The 16,887-nt window shown below is 43.8% G+C and overlaps 1 protein-coding gene across 5 annotated transcripts in view; it reads left to right on the top strand.

Annotated features, from left to right (window-relative positions):
- The window catches only part of FAM13C (family with sequence similarity 13 member C), a 360,167-nt gene that overhangs the window by 160,393 nt on the left and 182,887 nt on the right, over positions 1–16,887 (top strand). The window lies entirely within an intron of this gene.

The raw sequence follows: 16,887 nt of genomic DNA on the forward strand, positions 1-16,887 counted from the left end.
TCTCTGCATATTGGTGGCTAGACCGTCACTGAATGGGCCATGTACGTGGGGAGTGTAAGAGACCTGCAAATAGAGGAAGAGAGAGACAGACAGACAGACAGAGAGAGAGACAGAGAGAGACAGACAGAGCGAGAGAGAGAGAGACAGAGAGAGACAGACAGAGAGAGAGACAGAGCGAGAAAGACAGAGAGAGACAGAGAGAGAGAGAGACAGAGAGACAGAGCGAGAGAGAGAGACAGAGCGAGAAAGACAGACAGAGAGAGAGACAGAGAGAGAGAGAGAGAGAGCTGCTTTTTATAATGTGATTTATTTATTTATTTATTTATTTTGCATAGATATTTCTACCTTTGGCCTGGAGCCAGTGCTGACACTGGAGGGCATTTACTAGCAGTTTGGTGGCCTGGGGACAGTGCTGACACTGGAGGGCATTTACTAGCAGTTTGGTGGCCTGGAGCCAGTGCTGACACTGGAGGGCATTTACTAGCAGTTTGGTGGCCTGGGGACAGTGCTGACACTGGAGGGCATTTACTAGCAGTTTGGTGGCCTGGGGACAGTGCTGACACTGGAGGGCATTTACTAGCAGTTTGGTGGCCTGGGGACAGTGCTGACACTGGAGGGCATTTAGTGACAGTTTGGTGGCCTGGGGACAGTGCTGACACTGGAGGGCATTTACTAGCAGTTTGGTGGCCTGGGGACAGTGCTGACACTGGAGGGCATTTACTAGCAGTTTGGTGGCCTGGAGACAGTGCTGACACTGGAGGGCATTTACTCGCAGTTTGGTGGCCTGGAGCCAGTGCTGACACTGGAGGGCATTTACTAACAGTTTGGTGGCCTGGAGACAGTGCTGACACTGGAGGGCATTTACTAGCAGTTTGGTGGCCTGGGGACAGTGCTGACACTGGAGGGCATTTACTAGCAGTTTGGTGGCCTGGAGACAGTGCTGACACTGGAGGGCATTTACTAGCAGTTTGGTGGCCTGGAGCCAGTGCTGACACTGGAGGGCATTTACTAACAGTTTGGTGGCCTGGAGACAGTGCTGACACTGGAGGGCATTTACTAGCAGTTTGGTGGCCTGGAGACAGTGCTGACACTGGAGGGCATTTACTAACAGTTTGGTGGCCTGGAGACAGTGCTGACACTGGAGGACATTTACTAGCAGTTTGGTGGCCTGGAGACAGTGCTGACACTGGAGGGCATTTACTAGCAGTTTGGTGGTCTGGAGACAGTGCTGACACTGGAGGGCATTTACTAGCAGTTTGGTGGCCTGGGGACAGTGCTGACACTGGAGGGCATTTACTAGCAGTTTGGTGGCCTGGAGCCAGTGCTGACACTGGAGGGCATTTACTAGCAGTTTGGTGGCCTGGGGACAGTGCTGACACTGGAGGGCATTTAGTGACAGTTTGGTGGCCTGGGGACAGTGCTGACACTGGAGGGCATTTACTAGCAGTTTGGTGGCCTGGGGACAGTGCTGACACTGGAGGGCATTTACTAGCAGTTTGGTGGCCTGGGGACAGTGCTGACACTGGAGGGCATTTACTAGCAGTTTGGTGGCCTGGAGACAGTGCTGACACTGGAGGGCATTTACTAGCAGTTTGGTGGCCTGGAGCCAGTGCTGACACTGGAGGGCATTTACTAACAGTTTGGTGGCCTGGAGACAGTGCTGACACTGGAGGGCATTTACTAGCAGTTTGGTGGCCTGGGGACAGTGCTGACACTGGAGGGCATTTACTAGCAGTTTGGTGGCCTGGAGACAGTGCTGACACTGGAGGGCATTTACTAGCAGTTTGGTGGCCTGGAGCCAGTGCTGACACTGGAGGGCATTTACTAACAGTTTGGTGGCCTGGAGACAGTGCTGACACTGGAGGGCATTTACTAGCAGTTTGGTGGCCTGGAGACAGTGCTGACACTGGAGGGCATTTACTAACAGTTTGGTGGCCTGGAGACAGTGCTGACACTGGAGGGCATTTACTAGCAGTTTGGTGGCCTGGAGACAGTGCTGACACTGGAGGGCATTTACTAGCAGTTTGGTGGTCTGGAGACAGTGCTGACACTGGAGGGCATTTACTAGCAGTTTGGTGGCCTGGGGACAGTGCTGACACTGGAGGGCATTTACTAGCAGTTTGGTGGCCTGGAGACAGTGCTGACACTGGAGGGCATTTACTAGCAGTTTGGTGGTCTGGAGACAGTGCTGACACTGGAGGGCATTTACTAGCAGTTTGGTGGCCTGGGGACAGTGCTGACACTGGAGGGCATTTACTAGCAGTTTGGTGGCCTGGAGACAGTGCTGACACTGGAGGGCATTTACTAACAGTTTGGTGTAAAAATAAAGTCACCAACCCCCTTTTTGCATCTTTTTAACGCCCGTGAGACAAAATGTTACATTCTTCGTTGTCAAATTCCAGGAAATCGGCGTATATGATTATTGAAATGTAGTCCAGTCGGGGGCCGAAGTAGATTTCACTCCAGGTGCACAGACAGGAGGAGGATGCACCTAATTTATGACGAGGCCTGCATCTCGCCATAAATTTTAGTTGCACCTTCCGTCTTTGATAACTGACCCCCATTGTCTATCAGAAATGATATAATATAGATGAAATGTTATGTACGTTATGTGTGTCCTTGTCAGTATGAAGGTCTGCACCTAAAAGGACTACCAGTATTTTGTGTATTACAAGGGACATGATGACTGTCTTCGCATGCTGAACTTGAAGGCCCGTGTCCATGTCTTAAAGGGACCTGTCGTCTCTCCTGACATGTCTGAGAATTTAGTAACAGTTGTGGAGCATTTATTCTTGTGAATCTGTCTACTTGCATTCCCCTTCTTCCCTAGTCTTATGGCTCTGTGATGCGCCATTCCTTTATTATTCCTGCTAGAAGTTATGGATGAATTGTTAGCAGTCTGCAATGAAGGTCCAGATGGGTGTTACCAGTCGGAGGCATGTCTGACACTATCTAATCAGTACTGCCAGTGTCAGACCCCCAACTGATAACACTCAGCTGGACCTTGACTACAGACAGCTGTCAATCCATTCTTAACTTCTATAAGGAATGGCAAAGCATAGCATCATAAGAATCGATGCTCCAGAGCTGTTATTGCAGCGGGAGCCTCCCCCGAGGGCCCTTTAAGAGGAAAAAGTACTTGTTTTCATGACGCCAGTTGCAATGAAGCAACAAGGGCCCCTTTTAGTGATACTGTGGAGGTAGGGTACCTGTAGGGTAGCCTAAATGTACCTTAATGTTGGTGCACGTGTCATGGTGCTCCTACCTGGATATGCTGGACCCTAGGCGTTCGCTCCGAAACAATGAAAAGGGGGTGTAATGGAATAAATGAAGCCAAGACCTTGTGATGAAGTTCAATAACAGCTTTACTCTCAATGAACGTTTCTCCAAACGATTTACAGACTTTGTCTTGGTTCCAGCAGGCGTTGGCATTAACTGTGGCAGGCAAACTCCTCTCTGCTACTTCTGTTGCTCTCTGGCACTGCTGTGCTAATAGTCTGGTTGAATAACTTTGCTTTTGCTGTAGGCTGCAACTTCTTTCTGTAGTCTGACTCCAGATTTGTCCAGGGAAAACTTTACTCCTGGCTTCTGAGGCTTAAAGCTGTGGCCTCCACATCCTAAAGAGCTGAAGGTGCTCTAGCTGGCTTGGGCAAGGCTTGGCGTGGGCACATAAAAAAGTGATGTGCCCAGCTCTTGCTTCCTTTCCCTATCAGGGGGTAAACTAGACTGACTCTGACTCTAACTAGTCTCCACACTTCCTGCAGCCAGTGGGACACGCCCGCCACACCACGGGGGGGGGGGGGGGGTGTTAGAATGGAAGGGATAGCTCCATTCTCTGTACCTGTAGCTCTGCCATTTATGCTGCCACCTGCTGGTGAACCAGGTCTATTACATTTGAACATAACAGTTGCAAAATAGGAAATGCACATTGTGAAGGACCTGGAAATAAATACACAGGATCACATTAGGTTAACCATAGGAGATAGTACCGAGGTGCATTACATTATCACATGGGGGGATGCAAGTAGTAACTAAAACAGACTTATCAGGAGCGGTGACAGCTCGTACTTAACCTCTTAAGGACACAGCCGTACCTGTACGCCCTGTGTATTTCCGATCACCGGCAGGCCCCCTCGGCAGGCACCTTGGGTCAATGCCGAGGGGGGTCCTGTGACCCCCCCCCCCAGTATCAGCAATCACAGCGGCATAGAAGGGGTTTGTGTTTGAGGGAGCTCATCTAGTCCCCGCGCTGCTGTGGCGGGGACTCAATGTCTTTAGAAGGTAGCCCAATGCCGTGCAGAGGCTGCCCAATGCCTTGCACGGCATCAGGACCTGCCTTCTATGGGAGCCGAGGAGATCCAGCCTCAGGCCCGTCTCCTAGGCAACCTGTTTGTGTACTACTCACTGTAGTACACAAACAGGCAATGCATTACAATACAAATGTATTGTAATGCATTGCAGAGGGGATCAGACCCTCAAAAGTAAACATCAGAAATAAAGTAAAGAAAAGTAAAAAAAAAGTTTTAAATAAAATTAATAAAGAAAAAAAAATACGCCCTTTCCCCTTATTTTATAATAAAAAAAAACAGAACCCCCCCACACATATTAGGTATCGCCACGTCTGTAATGACCAGCTCTATAAATGCATCACATGATCCACCCTGTGCGATAAATACCATAAAAAAATAAAAACTATGTAAAAAAAAAAGCCATTTTTGTCACTTTACATCACAAAAAGTGCAACACCAAGTGATCAAAAAGGCGTATGCCCCCAAAATAGTACTAATCTAACCGTCACCTCATCCCGCAAAAAATGAGTCCCTACCTGAGCCAATCGCCCAAAAAATAAAAACAAACTATGGCTCAGAAAATGGAGACACTAAAACATCATTTTTTTTTTGTTTAAAAAAAATGCTTGTATTGTGTAAAACTTAAGTAAATTAAAAAAAAAGTAGACATATTAGGTATCACCACGTCTGTAAGAACCAGCTCTCTAAAAATATCACAAGACCTAACCCCTCAGATGAACACCGTAAAAAAAAAAAAAAAAAGGCCATTTACCTTACATCACAAAAAGTGTAATGGCAAGCGATTAAAAAAGTCATACGCACTGTCATCCTATCCCCCAAAAAATGAGCCCCCTACACAAGACAGTCGCCCAAAAAATAAATAAAACTATGGCTTTCAGAATGTGGAGACACTAAAGAATCATATTTTTTTTTATACTTTGTTATGTAAAACTGAAACAAATAAAAAAAGTAGTCATATTTGGTATTGTCGTGTCCGTGACAACCTGCTCTATAACAAGACCACATGATCGAACCTGTCAGATGAATGTTGTAAATAACAAAAAATAAAACCGGTGCCAAAACAGCTATTTCTTGTTACCTTGCCTCACAAAAAAGTGTAATAGAGAGCAACAAAAAATCATATGTACCCTAAATAGTACCAACAAAACTTCCACCCTATCCCGTAGTTTCCAAAATGGGGTCACTTTTTTTGGAGTTTCTACTCTAGGGGGGCTTCAAATGGGACATAGTGTCAAAAAACCAGTCCAGCAAAATCTGCCTTCCAAAAACCGTATGGCGTTTCTTTCCTTCTGCGCCCTGCCGTGTGACCGTACATCAGTTTACGACCACATATAGGGGGTTCCTGTAAACTACAGAATCAGGGCCATAAATATTGAGTTTTGTTTGGCTGTTAACCCTTGCTTTGTAATTAGAAAAAAATGGATTCAAATGAAAAATCTGCCCAAAAAGTTAAATTTTGAAATTTTATCTCTATTTTCCATTAATTCTCGTGGAACACCTAAAGGGTTAACAAAGTTTGTAAAATCAGTTTTGAATACCTTGAGGGATGTAGTTTGTAAAATTGGGTCATTTTTGGGTGGTTTCTATTATGTAAGCCTCACAAAGTGACTTCAGACCTGAACTGGTCCTGAAAAAGTGGGTTTTAGAAATTTTCTGAAAAATTGCAAGATTTGCTTCTAAACTTCTAAGCCTTGTAACATCCCCAAAAAATAAAATGGCATTTCCAAAATGATCCAAACATGAAGTAGACATATTGGGAATGTAAAATAATAACTATTTTTGGAGGTATTATTATCTATTATAAAAGTAGAGAAATAGAAATTTGCTAATTTTTCAAAATTTATTTTAAAAAATTCATTTTTTTACTCCATTTTACCACTTCATGAAGTACAGTATGTGACGAAAAAAACAATCTCAGAATGGCCTGGATAAGTAAAAGCGTTTTTTTTTTAAAAATGATGTTTTATTATATGCAAATGAGGATCGAGGAGCAATGGGGTTGTTTCCTTTACTTAAAGGCTCTGCTCTCTCTGCAACTGCTGCGCCCTCTGTACTTTGGCGTCAGGTGTAACTGCCTGGTCCTGTCAATAAAATTGCAGATGGCATGGCAGTTGCAGAGAGAGCTGAGCCTCTAGGTGTAATGGCAACACCCCCATTGCTCCTAGAGGCTCATTTGCATATATTAAAACATCATTTTTCTCAGCAATGCAGACACATATGAACATGGGGCCAACACGGATGCCTTCAGCTGCCACCAGGTCAGCCAGATTCACTTGACATGGTTCCTCACTGTAAGGCCTCATACACAAGACCCTATTTTTGGCCTGTGTCCGATCCCCATTTTATGGGTCCACATCCTATGTCATCCTTGTGCTGTCCACATCTGTTTGGCCGAGACACAAATAATAGAACCTGTCCTATTCTAGTCTGTTTTGCGGACAATAAGCCTTTTTTATATTAGACCCCGCAAAAATGGCGGGGTGCACATAGATCGCATCCGTATTTTGCATATACGCGATTTATGGATCACAAAATGGATACGGCGGTGGGCAGGAGGCCCAAGGCCTCTTTCACACGAGCAAGTTTTCCGACTGGATGCACTCTGTTCAATGGGTCTGTGCACATGATGCAGTTTTCACGCATCATCGTTTAGTAAAAAAATCGCAGCATAGTGTTTGAGTGTTTTTCACGCAGCCCTGGCCCCAAAGAAGTGAACGGGTCTTGTGTGAAAAATGGAAGCGTCCGGACACAATGCATTTTTATTTTTATTTTTTACTGATGGTTACTAGGAGATTTTTGAGTGTTATTTTTCAGTTTTTTTTTTTTTCATGCATGTTAAAAAAAAAAAAGCATCAAAACGGATTGTATCCTCACAGAAGAAACTGAAACACTGAACGCAGTCCCAGAGAAAACCGCTTGAACTTGCTGCAAAACCATCCATTTTCCCTGAACAGATCCTGACACAATCCGTATCGCTCGTGTGAAAGAGGCCTAATTCATATGGGACTAGGCCACACACTGTAACGCTACATGCACAGCCATTTTTAGCACCAATGAAAATCTATGGGACGTCCTTTTTTGGGCCGTTTCACGGCCAGATGGACTCCATTGAAATGAATGGGACCATTTTTAACGGCCGCTTAGATGGGGTACACTAGGACAATGTGGCCTTTTAGAAGTAAAAAAAAAAATATACTCGCCTCATCCACTTACAGGTGCAGAGGCAGTCACTCCACTCTTCATTGAAAAGGACCTGCCGAAGGACCTACACTTAAGGTAATGACATCATTACACACTCATGCTGGGAGTACGTGGTGACGTCATCAGGTTGAAAGCAGGTCCTTCGGCAGTTCCTTTTTAATGAAGAGTGGAGTGATTGCCTCTACACCTGTAAGTGGATGAGGGGAGAATTTAATTTTATTTTTTAACTTTTTTTGTTTTGCTAAAACAAAACAATACATGCAGATAGGGGTGACAATGAGGGACATTATTACAGATGGGGGGGGGGGCATTATTACAGATGGGGGCCACTATGGGGGGCATTACAGATGGGGACCACTATGTGTACTGAGAGCGCTGCAGGGGTTGGGATCTTTATAAGAAAAAAAAATGAAAAAATATGAAATTCATCTGTTTTTCGTGGCAATGAAAGATGGATGCAAAATTGCCATTAAAAACGGACACACGGACAGAAAATGGATGCACAGATGGTTGAAAAATGGCCATGAAAAACTGAGTGTGTCCGTTTTTTAACAGCCGTTTTTTCCCCCCACTGTTGTGTACATGCAGGCGCAGCCTTAGGGTTCCACAGAACCTAAAAAGCCACCGAAACACCTAAAAACCAAAACCCTATAGGGGGAATTTATTTGTCCAATTACATCAGTTTTCTACCAAAAAATACCTGCAAATTTTTGCACAAGCCACATCCGTTTTAGATAGGATGTGGTTTAGGTGTTGCCTCCCATGGGCCATACAGATGTGTATACATTACACCAGAATGTAGGAGTAGATTTCATTTTCTGGCACAAAAACACCCCACAGATGGGGCAATGTATTAGCCGGCTTGTACCTCCTAATAACCGTGGAGCATCTTGCTCTAATTTACTTTAGATTAAAAAAGGCAGAGAAAATGCTGATCTCAATAAATCTACCCCTTGTATGTAGTGTGTTTTATAGTTCACTACAGACTTTAATTTCACATCTGGTCGCAGCTTTTTGGCCAAATGAGCACAAAAAAATGCCTTGAAAAACATCTCAAAAAGTGCGATTTTATTTACAAAACAAAAGTATGTGAAATAACTTGATGCGAGATATATTGTTTATTAGATTTGCGCTGATCTCCAGGATTGTACCGCGGTGTGGAAAGTAGTATTATTTTTTATAATTTAAAGCATAGTTTACCCTTTAACACTTATATGTTAAAGGGGTTTGCCACTTTATTTCAATATGTATATGGTACTTACTAATCTATCTTCATGTTCAGGGCAATTTCCTAGATCAGGTATGCCCAACCTGCGGCCCTCCAGCTGTTGCAAAACTGCAACTCCCAGCATGCCTGGGCAGCCTACAGCAACTCCCAACCTTCAGGCCTGCCACATGCGGTGGGGGGGCGGCTTGGCTTTAACTATCAAGAAAATGACCTGAAACAAAAAACAAAGATATATTAGTTAGTGCCATATTATGGAAATTTCAATTCACATGTATAGCAAAGCCAAGGGGGATTCGATTTCCCCATTTGTCCTTCAGCAGACGGGATAGAAAAGTAACTTGTGTCTTTTAAAAAAAAATATATTGTGGTGCTCTTTTTTTTTTTTTTTTTTTGGGAGGGGGGGGGGGCTTTTTTTCATGACCCGACATTTTATTTACTATAAATTAGGGTACATACTGTAGATGATCCCGGATGCTGCGTTCAGGACAGATTGTTGGGATCCCGAAAATCACATTTGGAGGGATCCTCATGGGATCATGATTATCCCATTAGGTGGTTTAGAGCAGTTTTGGTGGGAATTTTCCCACCAAAATCAGGGGTCAAGTTGGCTAATAGCCTAGTTGCTGGGGTTGTGGCAGGTTACAGGTGATTGGTTATTTGGGATATCCTATGGTGGGATTATTGCTGGGGCTAGGAAGTTTAGGGGACCCAGCAACAGTTAGGGCATTGGAGAAGTATGGGGTGGTGTTTTAGTAAACGTGTGTATATATAATTGCGGTGGCTGCCAGCGTTTGGCTGTCTGCCAAGCCGCATATTAGGTTCAGCTGCCCTGCCCGCCCGCCCTCCCTCCCTCCCTTTGTTTGGTCTGTCACTGTCACTTTATTAGAAGGAGGGGTAAAGTCGCTCGCCTATAAGTGGCGAGCGGACAAGTTGATTCAGGTATTTAGGCCGAGCTTATGGCTGGTCTAATTCAGTGGTTATAATGAATTTTTAAATTTATATGATTAATGTTTGAGCTCTTCTTTAATAAAGTTGGCCGTGGCCTATTTTATCCATTTATATTGCGTGTCCATGTGTCTTATTTTATGTAATGATTAGTGGTTTTAAGTTAGGAAAATAGGTTTAATATAATGTATGATCCCATGGAGAGGGGAGAGTTTAGTGAAGGGAAGACCGATTAGTAATGAGTTCCAGTAATCAAGACGAGAATGGCTCTGATGGCACTACCACAGAATTGTCATATTGTCATGTGCTATGGTTTTAGGCCCCAATCACACGTCCGTAATGCATTTTGTGGACCGCACATCGCCGCCACTAATAGAATAGGACATGTTCTATTTTTTTGCGGAAACGAAAGCACGGATGCGGATCCGCGGATGCGGACAGCACATTCCTGCTCCATTAAAAATGAATGGACAGCACCCGTTCGTCAAAAATTGCGGAACGGATGCGGACCCATTTTACAGACATGTGACCCTTAGGATGCTGAATTCTCTTCTGGTGGTCTCTGAAAATATCTGCCACCTATGGCAAGCTCTAATAAGTACAGTAGTTCATGTATCGAATGCCTGCTGCTGACTCCGGATCAATAATTTGTTCATATGCAACCCCAATTTCCTTCTGAGCACCCACAAACTAGACAGATGGAATGCACTAAGAGGACTCCTGTGCATGCGCACATAATCGAGAGGACCCAGAAGTCCTCTGTGTGCATTCTACGGATGGTTTGTGGGTCCATAGCGGGGAAATGGAGGTAAGTATCTGCATAATTTACTTATCTGGAGTCAGCGTTATATCTTCTATTCATGTAGTACTTTATAGGGCCGGATGGAGGTGACAGATTCCAGTTAAGGCCTCTTTCACACTTGCGTTGTCCGGATCCGGCGTGTACTCCACTTGCCGGAATTACACGCCGGATCCGGAAAAACGCAAGTGTACTGAAAGCATTTGAAGACGGATCCGTCTTCAAAATGCTTTCAGTGTTACTATGGCACCCAGGACGCTATTAAAGTCCTGGGTGCCATAGTAGTAGTGGGGAGCGGGGGAGCAGCATACTTACCATCCGTGCGGCTCCCGGGGCGCTCCAGAGTGACGTCAGAGCGCCCCATGCGCATGGATCATGTGATCCATGCGATCACGTCATCCATGCGCCTGGGGCGCCCTGACGTCACTCTGGAGCGCCCCGGGAGCCGCACGGATGGTAAGTATGCTGCTCCCCGCTCCCCACTACAGTTTACCATGGCTGCCAGGACTTTAGCGTCCCGGCAGCCATGGTAACCATTGAGAAAAAGCTAAACGTCGCATCCGGCAATGCGCCGAAACGACGTTTAGCTTAAGGCCGGATCCGGATCAATGCCTTTCAATGGGCATTCATTCCGGATCCGGCCTTGCGGCAAGTGTTCCGGATTTTTGGCCGGAGCAAAAAGCGCAGCATGCTGCGCTATTTGCTGCGGCCAAAAAACGTTCCGTTCCGGAACGGAAGACATCCTGATGCATCCTGAAGGACGGACTGTCCATTCAGAATGCATTAGGAAAATCCTGATCAGTATTCTTCCGGCATAGAGCCCCGACGACGGAACTCTATGCCGGAAGACTATAACGCAGGTGTGAAAGGGCCCTTACATATTACTGCCCTGTTTAAGGAGATCCTAGTAGGGGGACAGTACTGCTGTAGTATTAATATTGTGCTGTTTTGGCTACTAGCAGTTATCGAAGAATACAGTGGACTCATAGTTATGGCTCTCAAGCATGTCCCTGACACACGCTAACCCCCTCACTAGTGTATATATGCAGATACTCAGAGAGTGAGGCGGGAGGTACTCCGACTGACCTCATAATAATGAGTAAACTGAATTTACATCACTTGGGGTAATAGAAGAGCAGACCTGTATTATTAATAGTATGCCCAGAACAGTATAGTATGGTGACAGATGGTCTTTCAAAAAAAATTTACTTGAAAAATGTATAAATAAATCATTAATAAATGTATATTGGAGTCATCCTTCTAAAGAGAAACTGCACTTGCATAAAACATTTGACACGTAATTGGTGGAGGTCTGGATGAGGTGCACCTCACTCAGGCAGGCAGTATCACTCAGGTAGGCAGAGCACTCTGCCCCTTCGACTGTTATCGGCTGTCCTCTGAGTGGTAGGATTAGCTGACGACGAGCTCATAGACTTATTTAAAGGGGTTCTCCGGGAGTTAAGAAAATACTTAAATATTAATTTATAATAAATATATTACCAAATACCTTTCATTTTTTATAATGGCTCATGTTGTCTAGGGAGCAATCATCAGGGGAAACAAAATGGTCGCCATTTTGTTAGAACACAAAAAACCTGTCCTAATAACACAGCAGGACAAGTTACTTTACATCACTGAGCTAAAGAGCTGCCCCATCTCTGCTCTACCTGTCAGGGGTTATAATACTGAGTACAGATGATTAGATCTTCAGCTGAATCTCTGTAGGAATGGAGTTCATGAGGAGACATGAAGTACAGACAGGATGGACATGACAGACTGTGGGCTGTGGTAATGGAGACTGCATATAATAGCTGCTGCTCATTATTCACACCTTTCCCTCTGTACTTCAGGTCTCCTCATGAACTCCATTCCTACAGAGATTAAGCTGAAGATCTTTTCAGCTGTATACTGACAAGCAGAGCAGAGAGGAGGATGAGGCAGCTGTTTACCTCAGTGTTGTGAAGTAACTTGTCCTGCTGTGTGATTAGGACAGGCTTTGTGTGCACTAATAGGACGTTGGCCATTTTATTTCTCCTAATGATTGCTCCCTAAACCAAATAAGCCATTATAACTAATGAAAGGTATTTGGTAATATATTTATCATAAATTAATACTTAAAGAGGACCTTTCACCGATCCTGACACTGTGAACTAAGTATACAGACATGGAGAGCGGCGCCCGGGGATCTCACTGCACTTACTATTATCCCTGGGCGCTGCTCCGTTCTCCCGCTATGCCCTCCGGTATCTCCGCTCACTAAGTTACGGTAGGCGGAGATTTCGGTCACTAAGTTATGGTAGGCGGAGTCTGCCCTTGTTCTGCTCTAGCGCTGGCCAATCGCAGCGCAGAGCTCACAGCCTGCAAGGTTATTTTCTCCCAGGCTGTGAGCTCTGCGCTGCGATTGGCCAGTGCTACAGCAGAACAAGGGCAGACTCTGCCTACAATAACTCAGTGACCGAAATCTCCGCCTACCGTAACTTAGTGAGCGGAGATACCGGAGGGCATAGCGGGAGAACGGAGTGGCGCCCAGGGATAATAAGAGCAGTGAGATCCCCGGGCGCCGCTCTCCATGTCTGTATACTTCGTTCACAATGTCAGGATCGGTGAAAGGTCCTCTTTAAGTATTTTCATTTTCTTAATTCCCGGAGAACCCCTTTAAGCCCGTCTTCTGCAAACAGAGAGCACTGATATATGACACTAGTTTTATGAAAGTACAGTTACTTGTGAAAATCCTTTGAGATGTTTCTTGGTCACAAGTTTTGCTGAAAGCTGAATGGAAGCCGACAATGCCAGGAGAGCCTCACTAGAGGAATGCTTTTTTAAGACTGTTGCATGTAGAATTTGCATAATTACAGTTATATATCTTATGTTCATACATAGGCATTTTGTATATAGGCATGACGTGATTCAGTTGTACAAGCAGGGAGCAGATCACCGTGTGTAAGTGCAACCACATTGGTTACCCTTCAACTTTCTCTGAGACAGATACAGAAGAGTCTGAATAAAGTGACTACAAAAATGACATAACAGGGACTTTTTTGTGTGTTTTTTATTGTTTTGGGGGTGGGGTGTTTTTTTACCTGCTCCAGAGTTCTGAAAAGTGAAGTATAGAAAGTGATTTTTAAGCAAAAGACTAATGCATTAAGTACATCACCTTGTTTTCGCCGGTGTAAAAAGTTGATATGCTGTCGGGATGACCTTTTAAATAATCCATCATCACTTGGCTTTCTGCCAATATCCGCATTTTTGCCTCCTAAGCTCCTAAATAGTTGCTGCACCAACACTATCCACACACTTTTTTTGGCCTCTTTTTTTTTATCACTTAAGGCTCCGAAGGTTTGTCCAGCGACTGGATCCTTTTTTAATTGCTTGTCTGGTAATTTAATCATTAGATCTGAACACGTGCCAGTCTTATGTAATGAGCGGCTGCGTGGGATATTTGATAAGCAAGTGTTTTCTATGGCACAGGCTACTCATATTTTGTGACATTATGCCAGAGCTATTAGGCAATATACATATCTAAAATGGAAGCATTGGGCCCCATCAGTTTCTGCAAAGGTAATAACATTGCTGCCAAGATGTGACCATCTACAAATATCTGGAGTCCTTGTATGTTATATCACTTTAACTTGTTTGTCGGAAGTTGGCTATAGTCAGCCAACAGAGCTGCCCAAACCAACAAAAGTGAAGACAACCTCTCTGTAGCATTTCAAAAATAAACTAAAAAGGGAAAATCGAGTCTAATCCTATCTGTCAATGTACCAAACGATCAAACCTTTTTCTGTTTCAATAGTTTTTATTGAGTTTTTCATTTCAAACGGTTAAAGAAAGTACTTTACAGTTTGATTTGTTACAGTGTCAAGCAGAATACCATTATAATCAGGTAATCAAAGGAGAATATAAATTCCAATATAATACAATTATTCAGAAAATTATTATTTTATATAAAGAATAATCCTTTTCTTTATTGTGCTTCAATGAAGCAATCTTCTAGTTGGTGCTTGGAGCCGGGTTTGTGTGGCCAAAAAGTATTGTGTACTGTATGTAAAGTGTAGAAGAAAAAATAAACTGGTAGATGAGGGTACCATTCTAGTACCATGTGTAGGCAGGTGCTAAGTCTCCTTAAAGAGACAAGTCCTGTATGGAGACTTATTGGCCATGCTCCATGGGAAAATTAATATACAAAGAGATATCTCGCCACCATCTCACCACCTATTGGAAGTGGCCCCCTATGAGTCAAGATTGGACTTTCCAACAAGCCTTGGGACTTGACAAGGGAATATTGCCAGGCCAGATATCCATCCGTACACATCTGTTTGGAGTGGGGAAGGGGGGGTGCTAAGTGTCCTTAATATGACCAGTAGCATGTGTAAAATAGAGAGGACCTTAGCAAAGATCAAGATCACCCAATGTCCCCCCACACACACCCTTTCCCAGAACCTTGAGTTAATTCCTTTCAGTCCTTTACAAGAAGTATGCTGCACAGGTTGTGCTACTCAGTAACAAAGGGTGGGCCCCTCTCCAAGGGCCCCATAGCATCTGCATGTTTTGCCTCTGTTACAACAGTGAGTGTGGCACCACTGTGTCAATCAACAGATTTGACTTTGGGCTACACTTAAGGGTGTTATCTTGGCAGTCCCCTGGTTTTTACCCTTTAACCCCTGCATAGGGATCTAGACTACGCTGCAGAGGAACCACCAGTCTTCTAACTCTTGGTGTAGTCTCTGTATGATTGACAGAGACAGTGAACCTTGACAATCCAAGAAAATTGGCAGAAAGTCAGTACACAGGCAGACACCTCTTGCAGGTAACTAGCATACTAGCTAGAAAATAGGGATTGACCGACATGTATTTATATATATATATATATTTTTTTTTACCAATAACCTGTGAACTTTTAGGCCGATAGCTGATGACTTATATCGATATTCTGTGCATTTTCATTTAAACATTTTTTTTTTTTTCCTTTTACGGCATTCACCACATAGGAGATATTTCTTTAATATATTTTAATAGTTTGGACTTTTCAGATGTGGCAATATGTGATTTATTTATTGTGTGTGTATGTGTAAGAAAGGCTTCTCCTGAGGATAGGTTATCAGTATAAAACGCTCAGCGTTAGGGGATGAGATACATGCTTTATCCTCAATTTCATCTCCATTTTATCCCCAGCATAGAACTGCCAAGCAAGTGTGCATCTTGGGAGTCGTAGTTTTACCACAGCTGGTGTGCCGGGGGTTAGCCATCACAGGTCTGTAGACTATATATCAATGACTCCACAAGGTGCAACCACAGTCTTTGGGCTCTTACTGTAAATGGCCACCAATATGCGTATCATCCTATACTTACAGCAGCGCCTTTCATTCCATTTAACATGGTCCCCAGACTGTTCCCATGGCAACTGGATTCGGAATTAAAGCAAGTGTAAAACGACCGCAGACAGATGTACGCTTCACTCTCACTTTAGCCCCGAAGCGGAGAATCTATCTGCAGTATGTGCTACTGTTCCCTTCTTATTTCAGTCTGAGAGCCAGAAGATGACATTGGACATTCAGCACCAATTCTGTAGGGGAAAAAACTAAAAAATTAAAATCCAAGAATGACTCTTTATGGCTAGCATATCATTTACTCATGCATACTCTTGTTTCCTGATGCAAATACAAAGAGAAGTAAGATAGCATTACTGTCAGTGTAGGGAACACAATATGCTTGTGCATCCTGCATTCAGGGGTGGACTGGCCATAGACCTTACTGGGAAATTTCCAGGGGGCAACTCAAGCCCTCCTCATGGCCGCCATCAGAGTACATGTTTTGGCCCACCTTCCGTCAGTTTGAACGCCCCTACAACATGGGACTACTTTTAGTTGTTTTTTTTTCCAGGGCCACTTTGGGTTCCCAGTCTGCCCCTGCCTGCATTAGAATGATGGCGCATGGAACGTGGAATTATTCTAAAAGATTCTGAATTTGTTCTAATTGCATTCTTCTCCCATCCATATTTAGAGAACTAGATATGAAATGGAAGTGAAGGCGACACGTTATGCACCAAAATAGCCCTTTCTGGAACAAACAGTATTGGACATCAATAATATTCATTAAGTAAAGTTCATCTCTGCATATACAAAATCTTATTTTCTTGCGCTGGAATTAGTTCAAAGAGCTTCTGACACATTTAAATGGGTTTTCCATGTATAATATTAATATGTATTGAAGAGAAGGGATATATTCCATAACATGCCCCTGCTCATGCATGAAAAGAGTGGACTTAAAGGGGTATTTTTTTAAACTTTTTTTTATTCATTTATATAATAGGAAATCATAAAATTTTCTAATATACACGTATTTAAAATTCTGTATACATACTTTTTTTTTTATTTCGGGCAGTTGAGCCCCATATGCAGAAGATT

The sequence above is a fragment of the Bufo gargarizans genome, chromosome 6, assembly GCF_014858855.1.
Source record: "Bufo gargarizans isolate SCDJY-AF-19 chromosome 6, ASM1485885v1, whole genome shotgun sequence".
Lineage (NCBI taxonomy): Eukaryota > Metazoa > Chordata > Amphibia > Anura > Bufonidae > Bufo > Bufo gargarizans.